Source organism: Palaemon carinicauda, chromosome 4, assembly GCF_036898095.1.
Source record: "Palaemon carinicauda isolate YSFRI2023 chromosome 4, ASM3689809v2, whole genome shotgun sequence".
Classification (NCBI taxonomy): domain Eukaryota; kingdom Metazoa; phylum Arthropoda; class Malacostraca; order Decapoda; family Palaemonidae; genus Palaemon; species Palaemon carinicauda.
In genome coordinates this window covers 37,860,654-37,875,653 of record NC_090728.1, presented here as the reverse complement: position 1 = coordinate 37,875,653, position 15,000 = coordinate 37,860,654, and the positions used below count along the sequence as shown (strand labels likewise).

At 37.9% G+C, this 15,000-nt stretch overlaps 1 protein-coding gene across 1 annotated transcript in view; it reads left to right on the top strand.

The window, feature by feature from the left end:
• The first annotated feature begins 8,770 nt into the window (after nt 1-8,770).
• LOC137639039 (uncharacterized) overlaps nt 8,771-15,000 on the top strand; it is a 210,919-nt gene continuing 204,689 nt past the window's right edge. The window contains exon 1 of the mRNA XM_068371354.1: nt 8,771-8,904. The gene's annotated coding sequence lies outside the window, so the exon portion shown is untranslated. The remainder of the gene's footprint in view (nt 8,905-15,000) is intronic.

Sequence of the window (15,000 nt, the reverse complement as noted above, 5' to 3'; positions counted from 1 at the left end):
AATTTCTTATTCCTGATCTAGATATTAATCTCTGGCACCGTCGTTCAATTAGTTCCAGCACCGTATTAAAAATACATCATGTTAGACTTTTATGCGTCATAGAATATTAATAAAATATCCCCTTTCACTTACATACTTCATAGATATGTATATATGACCACGAGCAATTGCATGAACCACGAGCAATTGCATGAACAATAACTTATACTGATAATTCTAATGAATATAAATAGTACTATTACTGTAGACTACTGTTACTACATCATTAATTATTTTAAGCTCTGAAGACGTGTACTTCATAATCCTCATCTCGAGAGATTATTTCTAACACACACACACACACACACATATATATATATATATATATATATATATATATATATATATATATATATATATATATATATATATATATATGAATATATGTATATGTATATATATATGTATATATATAATATATATATATATATCACCCACGAAGGGCATTTAATACCGAATTCTATCTTGGGAATATATATCCACTTGGAATTCATTCTTATAGTAACAGCTTCTGGCCGGGTAGAGATTCGAACCCCTACCTATTCGGCCGGAAACCATGCCTGCGAGGACTAGATGGCTCAGTTGGTATGGTTTCCGGCCGAATAGGTAGGGGTTCAAATCTCTACCCGGCCAGAAGCTGTTACCATAAAATGAATTCCAAATGGATATATATTCCCAAGATAGAATTCGGTATTATATGCCATTCGTGGGTGATATTTACATTGATTGATTGGTGCAAATTATGGGGTATGAAGTTGAATCCTAACAAAACTCAAAGTATGATTGTAAGTAGGTCAAGGACGGTGGCTCCTCAACATCCGGATCTCAGTATTGATAATGTTTCTTTAAATACGTATGACTCTTTCAAAATTTTAGGTGTGATTCTCGACAGTAAATTTACTTTTGAGAAACATATAAGGTCTGTGTCTTCTTCAATTGCACAAAAAATAGGCTTATTGAGAAAGTCTTTCAAGATTTTCGGTGATCAATCTATTCTGAAGAAGTGTTTTAATTCTTTCATTCTACCTTGTTTTGAGTATTGTTCTCCTGTCTGGTCTTCAGCTGCTGATTCTCATCTTAATTTGTTGGACAGAAACTTACGGTCAATTAAATTTCTTATTCCTGGTCTAGATATTAATCTTTGGCACCGTCGTTCAATTAGTTCATTATGCTTGTTGCATAAGATTTTTCATAACTCTGACCATCCTTTACATTCAGATCTCCCTGGACAATTCTATCCAGTTGTTAATACTAGGCAGGCAGTTAATTCTAATATCCAGGCCTTCTCCATCACGAGGCTCAATACTACACAGTACTCTAGAAGTTTTATTCCAGCTGTTACCAAGTTGTGGAATGATCTTCCTAATCGGGTAGTTGAATCAGTAGAACTTCAAAAGTTCACAGTTGGAGCAAATGTTTTCATGTTGACCAGGCAGACATGAGTCTTTTTTATAGTTTATATATGACATATCTGTTTTTGACGTTGTTAATAGTTTGTATATGACATATCTGTTTTTGACGTTGTTAATAGTTTATATAGGACATATCTGTTTTGACGTTGTTACTTTTTTTAGAATGATTTATTGTTAATTTATTCTCATAATTTATTTATTTCCTTATTTCCTTTCCTCACTGAGCTATTTTTCCCTATTGGAGCCCTTGGGCTTATAGCATCTTGCTTTTCCAACTAGGGTTGTAGCTTGGCTAATAATAATAATAATAATAATAATAATAATAATAATAATACCGTATCTGTATTTTTTGCCTTAGTGCTATTATAATTCATCTAATATCAAGGTAGTATTTATGATTCTTGTCTCATAAATTGAATTTTGCTGATTTAACTGATAAATGTTTGTTAGTTGGCGTTAATTTTCAGGTTTTACCTTTGATGATGGGAAAAAAGATCTAGATAGCTTGATTGGTCGATATATATATATATATATATATATATATATATATATATATATATATATATATATACTGTATATACATACATATATATATATATATATATATATATATATATATATATATATATACTGTATATATATATATATATATATATATATATATATATATATATATATATATATATATATATAGATAGATAGATAGGTAGGTAGTCATTACTGTTAATTCTGGTTTATTGGAGATTTCCTTGTTAAGAATCATCTTTATAATGGTTATCTTAAAACTATTATTCCAATATCTATCTATTTGCCATCACAGATGCATTTAATTTTACTTCGTACTTATTTTCCTTCTCTCTCTCTCTCTCTCTCTCTCTCTCTCTCTCTCTCTCTCTCTCTCTCTCTCTCTCTCTCTCTCTCTCTCTCACTCTCAGAAACACACGACCCATCGAATCCTATATCCAAATAAATGAAAATAAACTAAATTTCCGTGTATTTTTGTACAGCAGCCACTTGGTACTAATCCATCACCGTTCGCATCCCCTCCTGTGTCAGCCTATTTCACGCTTAGTTGACGACTAATAGTCTTTAATGACTATGAACTCAGTGTAGTACGTAATCAGTTATTAGCTCTCGATATTTCACTGTCAGGTGTGTAGTTATAAACGTGTGTATGTAATAAAAGCAATACAAACTTCATTTTCATAAATATTTTCCTTGTTAGCCCAGTTTTAGTGTTGTGACTGCTCTGTAATATTTCATTTTTTAATTGTTCATTACTTCTGTTATAATTTTATTTCCTTATTTCCATTCCTCACTGGGCTAATTTTTCCCTGATGGAACTCTAGTGTTTATAGCATCCTGCTTTTCTAACTGGGGTTGTAGTTTAGCTAATAATAATAATAATAATAATAATAATAATAATAATAATAATAATAATAATAATATAGTTCTGATTAATTTTTGCTATAGCAGTGGTAATAGTAATATAATTAATGTAATAATTTGTATTGATATTACATAAGTTAAAGCACGATTGGTAATTGTAGTAGTAGTTTCATAGTCATTATAATCATCATAATGAAAGACTTGCATAACAGATTAAAAACTATAGAAACTGCAAAATTTGAGTTTGATGACGACGAAAATCAGCAGCAATTTGAATGTTAATTTTTAGTTCGTTGAGTTATGCAACAGCAACGGGATGTAAATTCATTTGCTCAATACCTGGATGACTTTGCAGTGGACCTAAGTTTTTAAACCATAATCTATCATTTTTTATTTTTCCATAATGATGATAATTTTAAAATCTCTTGAGATAAGGATTATTACACATTTCTTAAGAGCTTTGAAATAATTACTGTGATATGAGTAGTAATAGCAATATTTATATTTATTATCATAATCATTATGTTATTGGTATGTTATTGCTTAGAGTCATACATGCGTATATATCAAGTATGTAAATGAAGGGGGATTTTTAGTGAATGTACTACGACGTATTATAATCTAATGCTGTGTATTTTTATTGCGGTGCTGGAAGAAAATTCTAATGCGATATAGGAAATCTCGAAGGGTCCAAAACGAATAGAATCCAGGATACGAGAAATTGGGTTTCTTCATCAAAGTTTTTTATTTCTTTTTAGCAGGTGGATAGGAATAATCTTAGTAATATCTTATGATATTACGTAAACTCGAAGTTCATTTCATTACCAAAATCCTTACGAGTATATTCGGGCCAAAGTTTTTTTTTTTTTTTTTTTTTTTTTTTTTTTTTTTTTTTGCCATGTGACGCAGCCGTAAATACGTTACTAGGTGGATATATAATGGTTATTTTTGCATAACAGAGGACACATCTCCCTGGAAACTCAGCTCCACCAGTCGTCTGGAAACCAGATAAAATTAAAGTCAAGTTTCCCTTTGGCTCTGATACCTCTGTTCCCTTTGACATCTCTGATCTCTGTGGTATTTATATTTGTTTGTATTTGAATTGCTACAATGAAATGAAGCGTTAGTAACTGTCTAAGACTAGTGCAATTTTGTTTGAATTGCTTTATCGAAATGAAGTGTTAATAACTGTCTGAGACTAGTGCAATTTTGTTTGAATTGCTTTATCGAAATTAAGTGTTATTAACATAACTGTCTGAGACTAGTGCAATTTTTTTTGAATTGCTGTATCGAAATGAAGTGTTAATAACTGTCTGAGACTAGTGCAATTTTGTTTGAATTGCTTTAGCGAAATGAAGTGTTAATAACTGTCTAAGACTAGTGCAATTTTGTTTGAATTGCTATAATGAAATGAAGTGTTAATAACTGTCTAAGACTAGTGCCATTTTGCTTGAATTGCTCTAGAGAAATGAAGTGTTAATAACTCGCTAAGACCCGTGCCATTTTGCTTGAATTGCTTTAGCGAAATGAAGTGTTAATAACTCTCTAAGACCAGTGCCATTTTGTTTGAATTGCTTTAGAGAAATGAAGTGTTAATAACTGTCTAAGACCAGTGCAATTCAAAGCTGAGTTTGCATTAAGATGTAACTTGCGTGATTATGTTATATGTTAAATGAAACTACTGCCTTATACCACTTTATATGCACTAAGTAATATATTTTAGTTATTGTATATACTATTTAGATTTGTAATGATAATATATTTCTGTAAGCCATACGTATTATTTGATATTTTGATTTTTTTTTTTTTTTCGTATAACTACCACCTTGAGTCACTATTACTCTTCTAACTATTCGAGTCGTAAACCTAAAAGAACTCTCAAGTTGGGGCATTTCAGATAATTGATTTTCATGATTGACTTTCTGAACTTGTAAAACAAAAACTTAACTTACAACACCCAGAGTTTTGCAAATTCGTTGCCTGGAGTTTGAAATTTCAGTCAAAATAAATGGTTTACTTCTACTTTTTCTTCTTCTTCTTCTTCTTCTTCTTCTTCTTCTTCTTCTTCTTCTTCTTCTTCTTCTTCTTCTTATTATTATTATTAATGCTTCTGCGGTTGATATTCAAAATGAAGCTATAAGCACAACCTCATGCATACACTGGCATGGGTGTCATAAGTCTTATGACAAGTCCACTGGTCCACACCAGGCCCCTTATTATTTATTTCAGCATCTTCATATTGATCTGCAGGAATCCTATTAGGACTCCTAATCCTATCAATAAATAACCAACCTCAATTCAGAGGAACCTTTGGAGAGGCAAATAACAGTGACATATCAAGCATCCAAAACAACAACGATAAAAAGGAAGGCCTCCACATAACCGTACAGAAAAAACTTTCTTGGGAGATAACTTAAAATATTCTACCTTCCTTGAGATTATACATTTGACGCAAGATGAATAATACAAAAAAGGTCTATAGAATGTATTCTGTAGACCTTGAGTATAACCACGGTCCAGGTATCTTGACAGTGAATAGGACAAAATAAAATCTTTCAGATTATCACTAAACTGTTTTCGTTTAGTCAGCTGTAAATGTCAGAAATACCACCCTCATTATAGGTATATACCACGACCATGCGTAAGCCACGGTATACCCAAAGGACTTTGGTATACCTAGACCGTGAGGTAAAGAGTATTCTCTGGTCCCACCGGCTAGTTAACAAAATAGGTGACTTATAACCAACTATACCTGTAGTCTGTAAACATGTTTTGCGTACCCAATAATGGTTAATAGCTGTAAACATTCAGGTCTTTCCCTCACTTGCCCATGAGAATGCTGAATGAATTTCAGAGGAAATTCAAAGAAATAAAATGAAATCGAAACGAAACATTCTCTCTCTCTCTCTCTCTCTCTCTCTCTCTCTCTCTCTCTCTCTCTCTCTCTCTCTCTCTCTCTCTCTCTCTCTCAGTCGACACCCGCATATTTTCTGAGTTTGTCAATCCATCGTCTTCTCTTCCTTCCCCTGCTTCTTCTGCAATCTCTATAGACTCATTCTGTTATTCTTAATGTCCAACTTTTGTTTGTCATTCTCATTACATATCCTGCCTATGTCCATTTCATTTTCCTACATTTTAGAATATCTTCTACTTTAGTTTGCTCTCCTATCCATGTTGCTCTTTTTGTCTTTTAGTGTTATTCCCATCAATTTTCTTTCCTTTCCATGGCTCTTTAATTATGTATGTATATATATATATATATATATATATATATATATATATATATATATATATATATATATAGATAGATAGATATGTATGTATATATAGATAGATATGTATGTATATATATATATATACATATATACATACATATCTATATATATACATATATATATGGATATATGTATATATATGTATATATATACTGTATATATATATACATATATATATATATATATATATATATATATATATATATATATACATACGTGTGTGTGTCCGTGTGTATTATATTTACATATAAACACATCTGTATATGAATATACAGTATATACATATTATGTAAACGTTTAAAACGTGTAAAAGCACCTGATATGGATGGTGTGAAGACTGAGATGTTAAAGGAAAGGGTTGTAACTTTACTTGAATGGTTGGTGAGATTGTTTAATATATGTTTTATGTTGTCAATGGTACCAGTAGACTGGGTGTATGCCTGTATTATACCACTATATAAAGGTAAGGGAGATGTGCATGAGTGTTGTAATTCAAGGGGTGTTAGATTGTTGAGTGTAGTTGGAAAAGTGTATGGTAGAGTACTAATTAATAGGATTAAGTATAAAACAGGTAATGCAATCTTAGAAGTACAGAGTGGTTTTAGAAGAGGTAGGGGATGTATGAGTCAGATTTTTACAGTTAAGCAGATATGAGAGAAATGTTTAGCTAAAGGCAAGGAGGTGTATGTTGCGTTTATGGATCTGGAGAATACATATGATAGAGTTGGTAGGAAAGCGATGTGGAATTTGATGAGGTCATATGGAATTGGTGGAAGGTTGTTGCAAGCTGTGAAGAGTTTCTACGAAGGTAGTAAAGCATGTGTTAGGATAGGAAATGAAGTGAGTGAGTGGTTCCCAGTGAGAGTGGGGCTGAGACTGTGATATGTGATGTCGCTATGGTTGTTAAATTTGTATGTTGATAGAGTGGTGAGAGAGGTGAATGCTCGAGTGATCGGTCAAAGACTAAAACTGATAGACGAGAGTGATCATGAATGGGAGGTAAATCAATTGTTGTTTGCGGATGATACTGTACTGGTTGTAGAATCGGAAGAGAAGCTTGGTCGATTAGTGACAGAGAAGGAAGTTGAGAGTTAATGTGGGTAAGAGTAAGGTTATGAGATGCACGAGAAGGGAGGGTGGTTTGAGGTTGAATGTCATATTGAATGGAGAGTTAACTGAGGAAGTAGATCAGTTTAAGTACTTGGGGTCTGTTGTTCCACCAAATGGTGGAGCGGAAGCAGATGTACATCAGAGAGTGAATGAAGGATGCAAAGTTTTGGGAGCAGTGAAAGAGGTGGTAAAGAATAGAGGGTTAGGCATGAATGTAAAGAGAGTTCTGTATGAGAAAGTGATTGTACCAACTGCGATGTATGGATCGGAGTTGTGGGGAATGAAAGTGACTGAGAGACAGAAATTGAATGTTTGAAATGAAGTGTCTGAGGAGTATGGCTGGTGTATCTCGTTTAGATAGGGTTAGGAACGAAGTGGTGAGGGTGAGAACGGATGTAAGAAATGATTTAGCAGCTAGTGTGGATATGAATGTGTTGAGGTGGTTTGGCCATGTTGAGAGAATGGACAGTGGCTTGTCTGCTAAAGGTGATGAATGCAAGAGTTGATGGGAGAAGTACAAGAGGAAGGCTAAGGTTTGGGTGGATGAATGGAGTGAAGAAAGCCCTGGGTGATAGGAGGATAGATGTGAGAAAGACAAGAGAGCATGCTATAAATAGGAATGAATGGCAAGCGATTATGACTCAATTCTGGTAGGCCCTGCTGCTTCCTCCAGTCCCCTTGGTGGCCGTGGAGGTAGCAGTAGTAGGGGATTCACTTTGTGAAGCTTTATTGTGATGGGTAACGGGGAAAGTGGGCTGTGGTAACCTGGCAGTACCAGTCAAACTCGGCTGAATCCCTCGTCAGGCTGGGAGGAGCGGAGAGAGGAAAGGTTCCCTTTTGTTCCCGTTTTTTATGTCGACTACCCCCATAATGGGGGGAAGTGCCTTGGTAAATAGCTAGTAAACGTTTAAATGTTTGTTTTAGAATTTAAGATTCATGTGTGCAATAGTTATATTTGTGTGTATATATATATATATATATATATATATATATATATATATATATATATATATATGTGTGTGTGTGTGTGTGTGTGTGTGTGTGTGTGTGTGTGTGTGTGTGTGTGTGTTTTCAGAAAGGCCCATAAAAGAAACACAGGAAATATAAATAAATTACTATATTTCGGCCAATAAACATTGGCCCTCTTCAGGATGTAAAGTTAAAATGAATAATACAGTGGAGAGTGACGGTTTATATAGGAAAGCAAAAGGGTGTTTCCAATTGTTCTACAGTTGTTAGACATTATATATATACATATATATATATATATATATATATATATATATATATATATGTGTGTGTGTGTGTGTGTGTATATATATATATATATATATATATATATATATATATATAAATATATATATATATATATGTATATACATATCTATGTATATATATGTATATATATGTGTGTAAATATATATATATATATATATATATATATATATATATATATATATATATCAACAATAGAATGCAAATCACTATATTTCTTCCGTTTCTGTGTTCCAGTTGGTGGTGGAGATCAACTCGCAAGTAGCGTTATTCCGGGATCTGCTGATCTGCGTGGGGCAGAGCAGAGACGGACCTGAACTGAGAGAGAGGATACGGAAGGTGAGGCGTCAGTGCGTGGACACTTGCAAACACGCTTCTCAGCTCCTTCTTCCTGGAATCAAGAAGTAAGTTTTTATTTGTGTAGTTGTTGCATACCAAGATTACTTTTCATTTGTGAAAACTTTAAAAGATATACGTATATATCTTTATGTATAACTTCACTCATCTTGAATTTTGGTGTCAGGGGGTGTATTTTTAATACTTGTTTATATTTTTTCGAAAAGTAAATTCACCGCGAATTTTGCAGCAATGAATTCAATCGATTATTGATTAAGGTAAGCTACCAAAACACAAAGAGGAATAAAAATAGATTCTCTCTTCTAATGAATGTCCATTTTGGATTTTGTCATATATGAGAGAAATACCACATATAGATACTTTAAAAAACCATACTATTATTACATTATCATAAAGAATAGCATTCCTTACACACTATATATATATATATATATATATATATATATATATATATATATATATATATATATATATATATATATATATATATATACACGTGTGTGTGTACGTGTATGTATATTATATAGATTGATAAATATATATTTTTACGCATATTTACATTGTATACTTATACATGTATGTATATATATGACATACATGAATATATGTATATGTACATACAAACTATATATATATATATATATATATATATATATATATATATATATATATGTATGTATGTATATATTTATATCGTACCAACCGTGTTTCACACAATTGTACATAATTCCTTTTGTATATATTATGCTTGTATCTTCGCTCCTACCTCGCACTAAAACGAACATGAAAATTCCTGTCTGGTTTTTCCTCTGTGATATTGTCTGTCTTGTGAACTTGTCATGTCCTGTTGCCTTGAGGTTTTGTATATAAGGAGAGTGTTCCACAACAATATAACTCAGTCGTTTCCAATCCGCCTTTGATTTCACAACTCCTCTCTCGGCCCGTCACATTGGTGACCCCGGAAGTCGACTCGCTCCCACCGCCTTCCACCCCCACCCCCTCGCCCCTTCATCGTTGGTACTATGGCGGACTCTACGGCAGTTGGTGCTGCGGCCGCTCCATTCAAACTTTCATCGTTTGCCAGCGGAGAGGCGTTTGCTTGGTTTCAGCGCGCAGAAGTCCAGTTTCGTATCAGGGGCGTGATTCGCTCAACCACCAAAGCGGATTATGTTCTCGCGGCAATACCCGAGGACACCTTCCCAGAAATATCCGAGTGGCTTTGTGAACAAGGAGACACCCCAATAGCGTATGACGACCTCAAATCATACCTTCTGCAGCAGTACTCGCCGTCGCCAGCCGCCCGTATAGCAAAGCTTTTTCAGCTCTCGCAACAACTGTTGGGGGACCAAAGGGCTTCGCTTGCCCTCAGGGAAATGACCAGTATCGCTCGCCTTCAACCTGCCGCAGACGGCTCTCCTCGTGAGGTGAACCTACTCCGTGCCCTTTGGATACGCCGTTTACCTGAACCTGTGCGCGCTGCCATACCCGATATCGATAGTTTACCCATAAAGGACTTGATGACCAAACCCGACGACCTTATGGACAGCCACTTCAAGACCTCCATCAACGCCTCTACCCCTGACGACGAGGATGCCTATTCAACGTCAACCGAAGCTGACATGAATGCCGTAGGACATACACGCCTACCCCGTGACGTGCCAAAGCCGCCCACCACCCACCAATCGCTCGCGCCCCAACGAACGACTTCTACAGCCACTTACTACCTCCCATCCGCCGCAGTTTTGCTACTACCACTTCAGCTTCGGGGCAACCGCAAAGAGATGTGCCACAGATTGTCAGTGGCCAAAAAACTTGTAAGTAGGCCATCGCTTGTGGCGGTGGCCTCCCATGTTTCTAATCTTTTCTTTTTACAGGATGCAGGAACGGGCGTGCGATTTTTGGTAGACACGGGTGCTTGTCGTTCTCTTTTGCCAAGGAAACTCTTCAAGACACAACGTAGTCTGTCTACATCTGCCGACGTCCGCTTGGTAGCTGCCAACGGATCTGCGATACCCACCTACGGTTACGAGAGCCTCACATTATCGTTCGGAAACGGTAAATTCAATTGGAAGTTTCTCGTTGCTGACGTCACAATGCCAATCCTCGGTGCGGATTTCCTCTCTCATTTCCACCTTCTGGTCGATGTCGCCCACCGACGATTGGTCAACGCAGACTCGTACTTGTCGACACCTCTTCAACCCGCCCCCTCTAACCTCGCTCTCCACATCAGCGCACCCACGGATGCCTACGCCCACCTTCTCACGTCGTACCCGGAAGTTTTCCGTCCAGAACTTCGCCAAACGCCCACGGTTCCTGCCAAGCACGGTATTTATCACCATATCAAGACGACGGGACCCCCAGTCTTCGCAAAATTCAGACGTCTGGCACCGGAACGATTGGCAGCCGCCAAACAGACGTTCGCCGAAATGGAGAAAATGGGCCTTTGCCATAAGGCCTCCAGCCCATGGTCGTCACCCTTACACATCGTTCTGAAGAAAAACGGCTCCCTCCGTCCGTGCGGGGATTACAGGCGCCTGAACATGCAAACAGAACCGGATCACTAACCCCTCCCAAACATTGCCGATGTAACCTCCTACCTGCACAAAGCAAAGGTTTTCTCAACGCTCGACCTCCTGAAGGGGTATTATCAGGTGCCTATGAACCCAGAAGACAACCCCAAGACTGCCATCACCACTCCGTTTGGCACATACACCTTCAATTACTCCTGTTTTGGCCTTCATAATGCTGGGGCAACGTTTCAACGTCTCATGGATGGCATCTTAGGGGACCTCCCTTTCTGTGTATGTTATGTGGACGACATACTTGTGTTCTCCTCCTCAAAAGAGGAACACCTCCGTCACCTGCGCATCGTGCTCGACCGCCTGCAATAAAACGGCCTTGTAGTCCGGTATGACAAGTGTACCTTTGGCGCCAACGAAGTGTCGTTCTTAGGGCACCGTATCACTCCTGAAGGAGTCCATCCCCTCCCTGAGAAGGTAGCAGCCGTTCAGAATTTCCCCACGCCCTCAACCGTCAAAGCTCTGCAGGAATTCTTGGGCATGATCAACTATTATCATCGTTTTCTGCCAGCCATTGCCGCCACTCTTGCTCCCCTCTACGCCTCCCTCAAGGGCAAGCCAAAGGACCTGAAGTGGGGTCCCCTTCAAGAAGCAGCCTTCTGCAATGCAAAGAAGGCCCTATCAACTGCTGCGGCTCTCACTTTTCCTATCCCACACGCCCCTCTCCTTCTCTCCACCGATGCCAGCGACGTCGCTATTGGTGCAGTACTCGAGCAGGTGGTCAAAGGCTCGCCCCGCCCATTGGCCTTCTTCAGCAGAAAACTGTCCAAGGCAGAATCGGGTTATTCTACCTTCGATTGCAAATTGCTGGCGGTGCACTTGGCTGTCCGTCACTTTCGCCATTTCTTAGAAGGTACGCCCTTCGTCATTCGCACAGACCACATGCCTCTGGTGCACGCCTTCACTCGACTGTCTGACGCCTGGTCCGCCCGTCAACGCCGACATCTCTCTGCCGTGGCTGAATACAATTGCACCCTCCAATACGTCCCTGGGAAAATGAATCCCGTTGCCGATGCCCTGTCAAGAAACACGTTGGCTGCCGTTCAACCGGGATTGGACTACAACGCCCTGGCTGAAGCCCAACGACAGGATCCAGAGTATCAAGCTTGTAGGACATCCTGCACGTCCCTCCGTTGGGAGGATTTTCCCCTCGAAAACTCCAACACCACCCTCCTCTGTGACGTCAGTACTGTTAGACCGCGACCTTGGATTCCTGCTCCCATGCGCCGACAGGTGTTTGATTTCATCCACGGGCTTTCACATCCCTCGTGCCGTTCTACTGCACAGCTGCTGAAGGCAAAGTTCATTTGGCACGGCATTTCTAAGGATGCTAAGGATTGGGTCCGTGCCTGTACTTCTTGCCAAACTTCCAAAGTACATCGACACACGGATTCAGGAGTGGGCACCTTTCCTCAACCTCAGCGTCGTTTCGCACACATTCACGTCGACGTTGTAGGCCCCCTACCCACATCACAAGGACATTGTTACCTGTTTACCGTCATCGACCGCTCCACTCGTTGGCCTGAAGCCATTCCCATGGAAACTGCAACGTCCGCCTCATGTACATCTGCCTTACTCTCTGGATGGATTTCAAGATTCGGTATCCCTGAGCATATTACTTCTGACAGGGGAACCACTTTCACCTCTCAATTATGGACGTCATTAGCGAATCTCCTGGGCATCACCCTACATCAGACAACGGCCTACAACCCCGCTGCCAATGGAATGGTTGAACGTTTTCATCGCACCCTCAAAGCAGCTTTGATGTCCCGCTGCAAGGATTGCAACTGGTTTACTTAGCTTCCCTGGGTCCTCCTTGGACTAAGGACCACTCCTAAAGACGCCCTCGACGTCTCGGCAGCTGAAATGGTGTATGGCGACCCGTTGGTCGTCCCTACCGAGTTTTTTCCTTCTACAACCTCCTCCTACGATCTCCAGCGCATAAGTCACGTCGTGGGAAAATTTACTCCGTGCCGCCAGACTTATAAGCCCCAGCGAAGCATCACATACCAACGGACTTGCACTCTGCAACGCACGTCTTCCTGCGCAACGACACCAGCAAGCCACCGTTAACGCCCCCTTACACGGGACCTTTCCTTGTGATCCGACGCAGTCCGAAAGCATTCCTCCTAAACATTCGGGGCAAAGAAGACTGGGTCTCCATTGATCGTCTAAAACCTGCTTATCTTCTGCCAGATGACCCGCCTACAGTTCGCCTCTCTAGATCAGGGCGCCCTATTTAACATGTACAGTATGTCATTTTTAGGGGGGGAGCCATGTACCAACCGTGTTTCACACAATTGTACATAATTCCTTTTGTATATATTATGCTTGTATCTTCGCTCCTCCCTCGCACTAAAACGAACATGAAAATTCCTGTCTGGTTTTTCCTCTGTGATATTGTCTGTCTTGTGAACTTGTCATGTCCTGTTGCCTTGAGGTTTTGTATATAAGGAGAGTGTTCCACAACAATATAACTCAGTCGTTTCCAATCTGCCTTTGATTTCACAACTCCTCTCTCGGCCCGTCACAATATATATATATATATATATATATATATATATATATATATATATATATATATATATATATATCGAATCGACAGCTACCGATGCCAGCCACATAAAGCATCTACGAATAAGGGTAATGTAGAATTTTAACATTTTAGGTCGAAAAAAAAATTTTCGTCTTATATTTGAGAAAGTTATTGATTTTATTAACTGGAGTACTTTTAGGCAATTATTTATTAATCAGTCACTGGCAGTCACCGGTTTCCTGGTATCCTTTGCTTTCAGAACTTCTTAGCTTCTGACCTACCGTCAACCACTGATTACTACATTAGAACTATTATTTAGAACCGTTGGTTTACTTAACTGGAGGTTCAATACGAAACGTTTTATTTGTATTTTGTTCCAGTCGTCATCGGATTACGGATTTTTTTTATGAATAACTGTATTTTCATAAATCTGCTTTTTTTTTATCTGGGGTTTCAGCTTGGCTAAATAGTAATGATAATAATAATTAATAAGTAATAATAATAATAATAATAATAATAATAATAATAATAATAATAATAGGAAGACACTGAATGTGGAATATTTTTTAGGTCTGCTTTTCTTATGCCACTCATGAGAGACCTGCTTTTAAAACCTGTGATACTGATGGTAATAATGATAATTTCAATCTTGTGACTGTAGAGAATAAGTTCTTTTAAAAGTCCAAGATGGTAATATTGAACATTGAGGTTACTTGCGATATATAAAGCAAGTATAAACACACTATCACCAAAATGGCTATACATCTTAGCTATACTCGACCACTGAGGTACTAATATTCGAAATTAAAGTGGAAAAAAAAATAACTCACTGGAGACAGTTCTTGGAACATCCTATCGCAATAAAAGTCAGTAAGAATTATCTTAGTACTAAACACGGGATTTTAGCTGAATTTTAAGTCAGAAAATGTTCATAAAATGCAAATAAATTCTCCTGCATCTATGAATACACTCAGGCATTAAGAATAATGTCTTAAAACATAAATTTTGATGACCGAACATTTAAATGT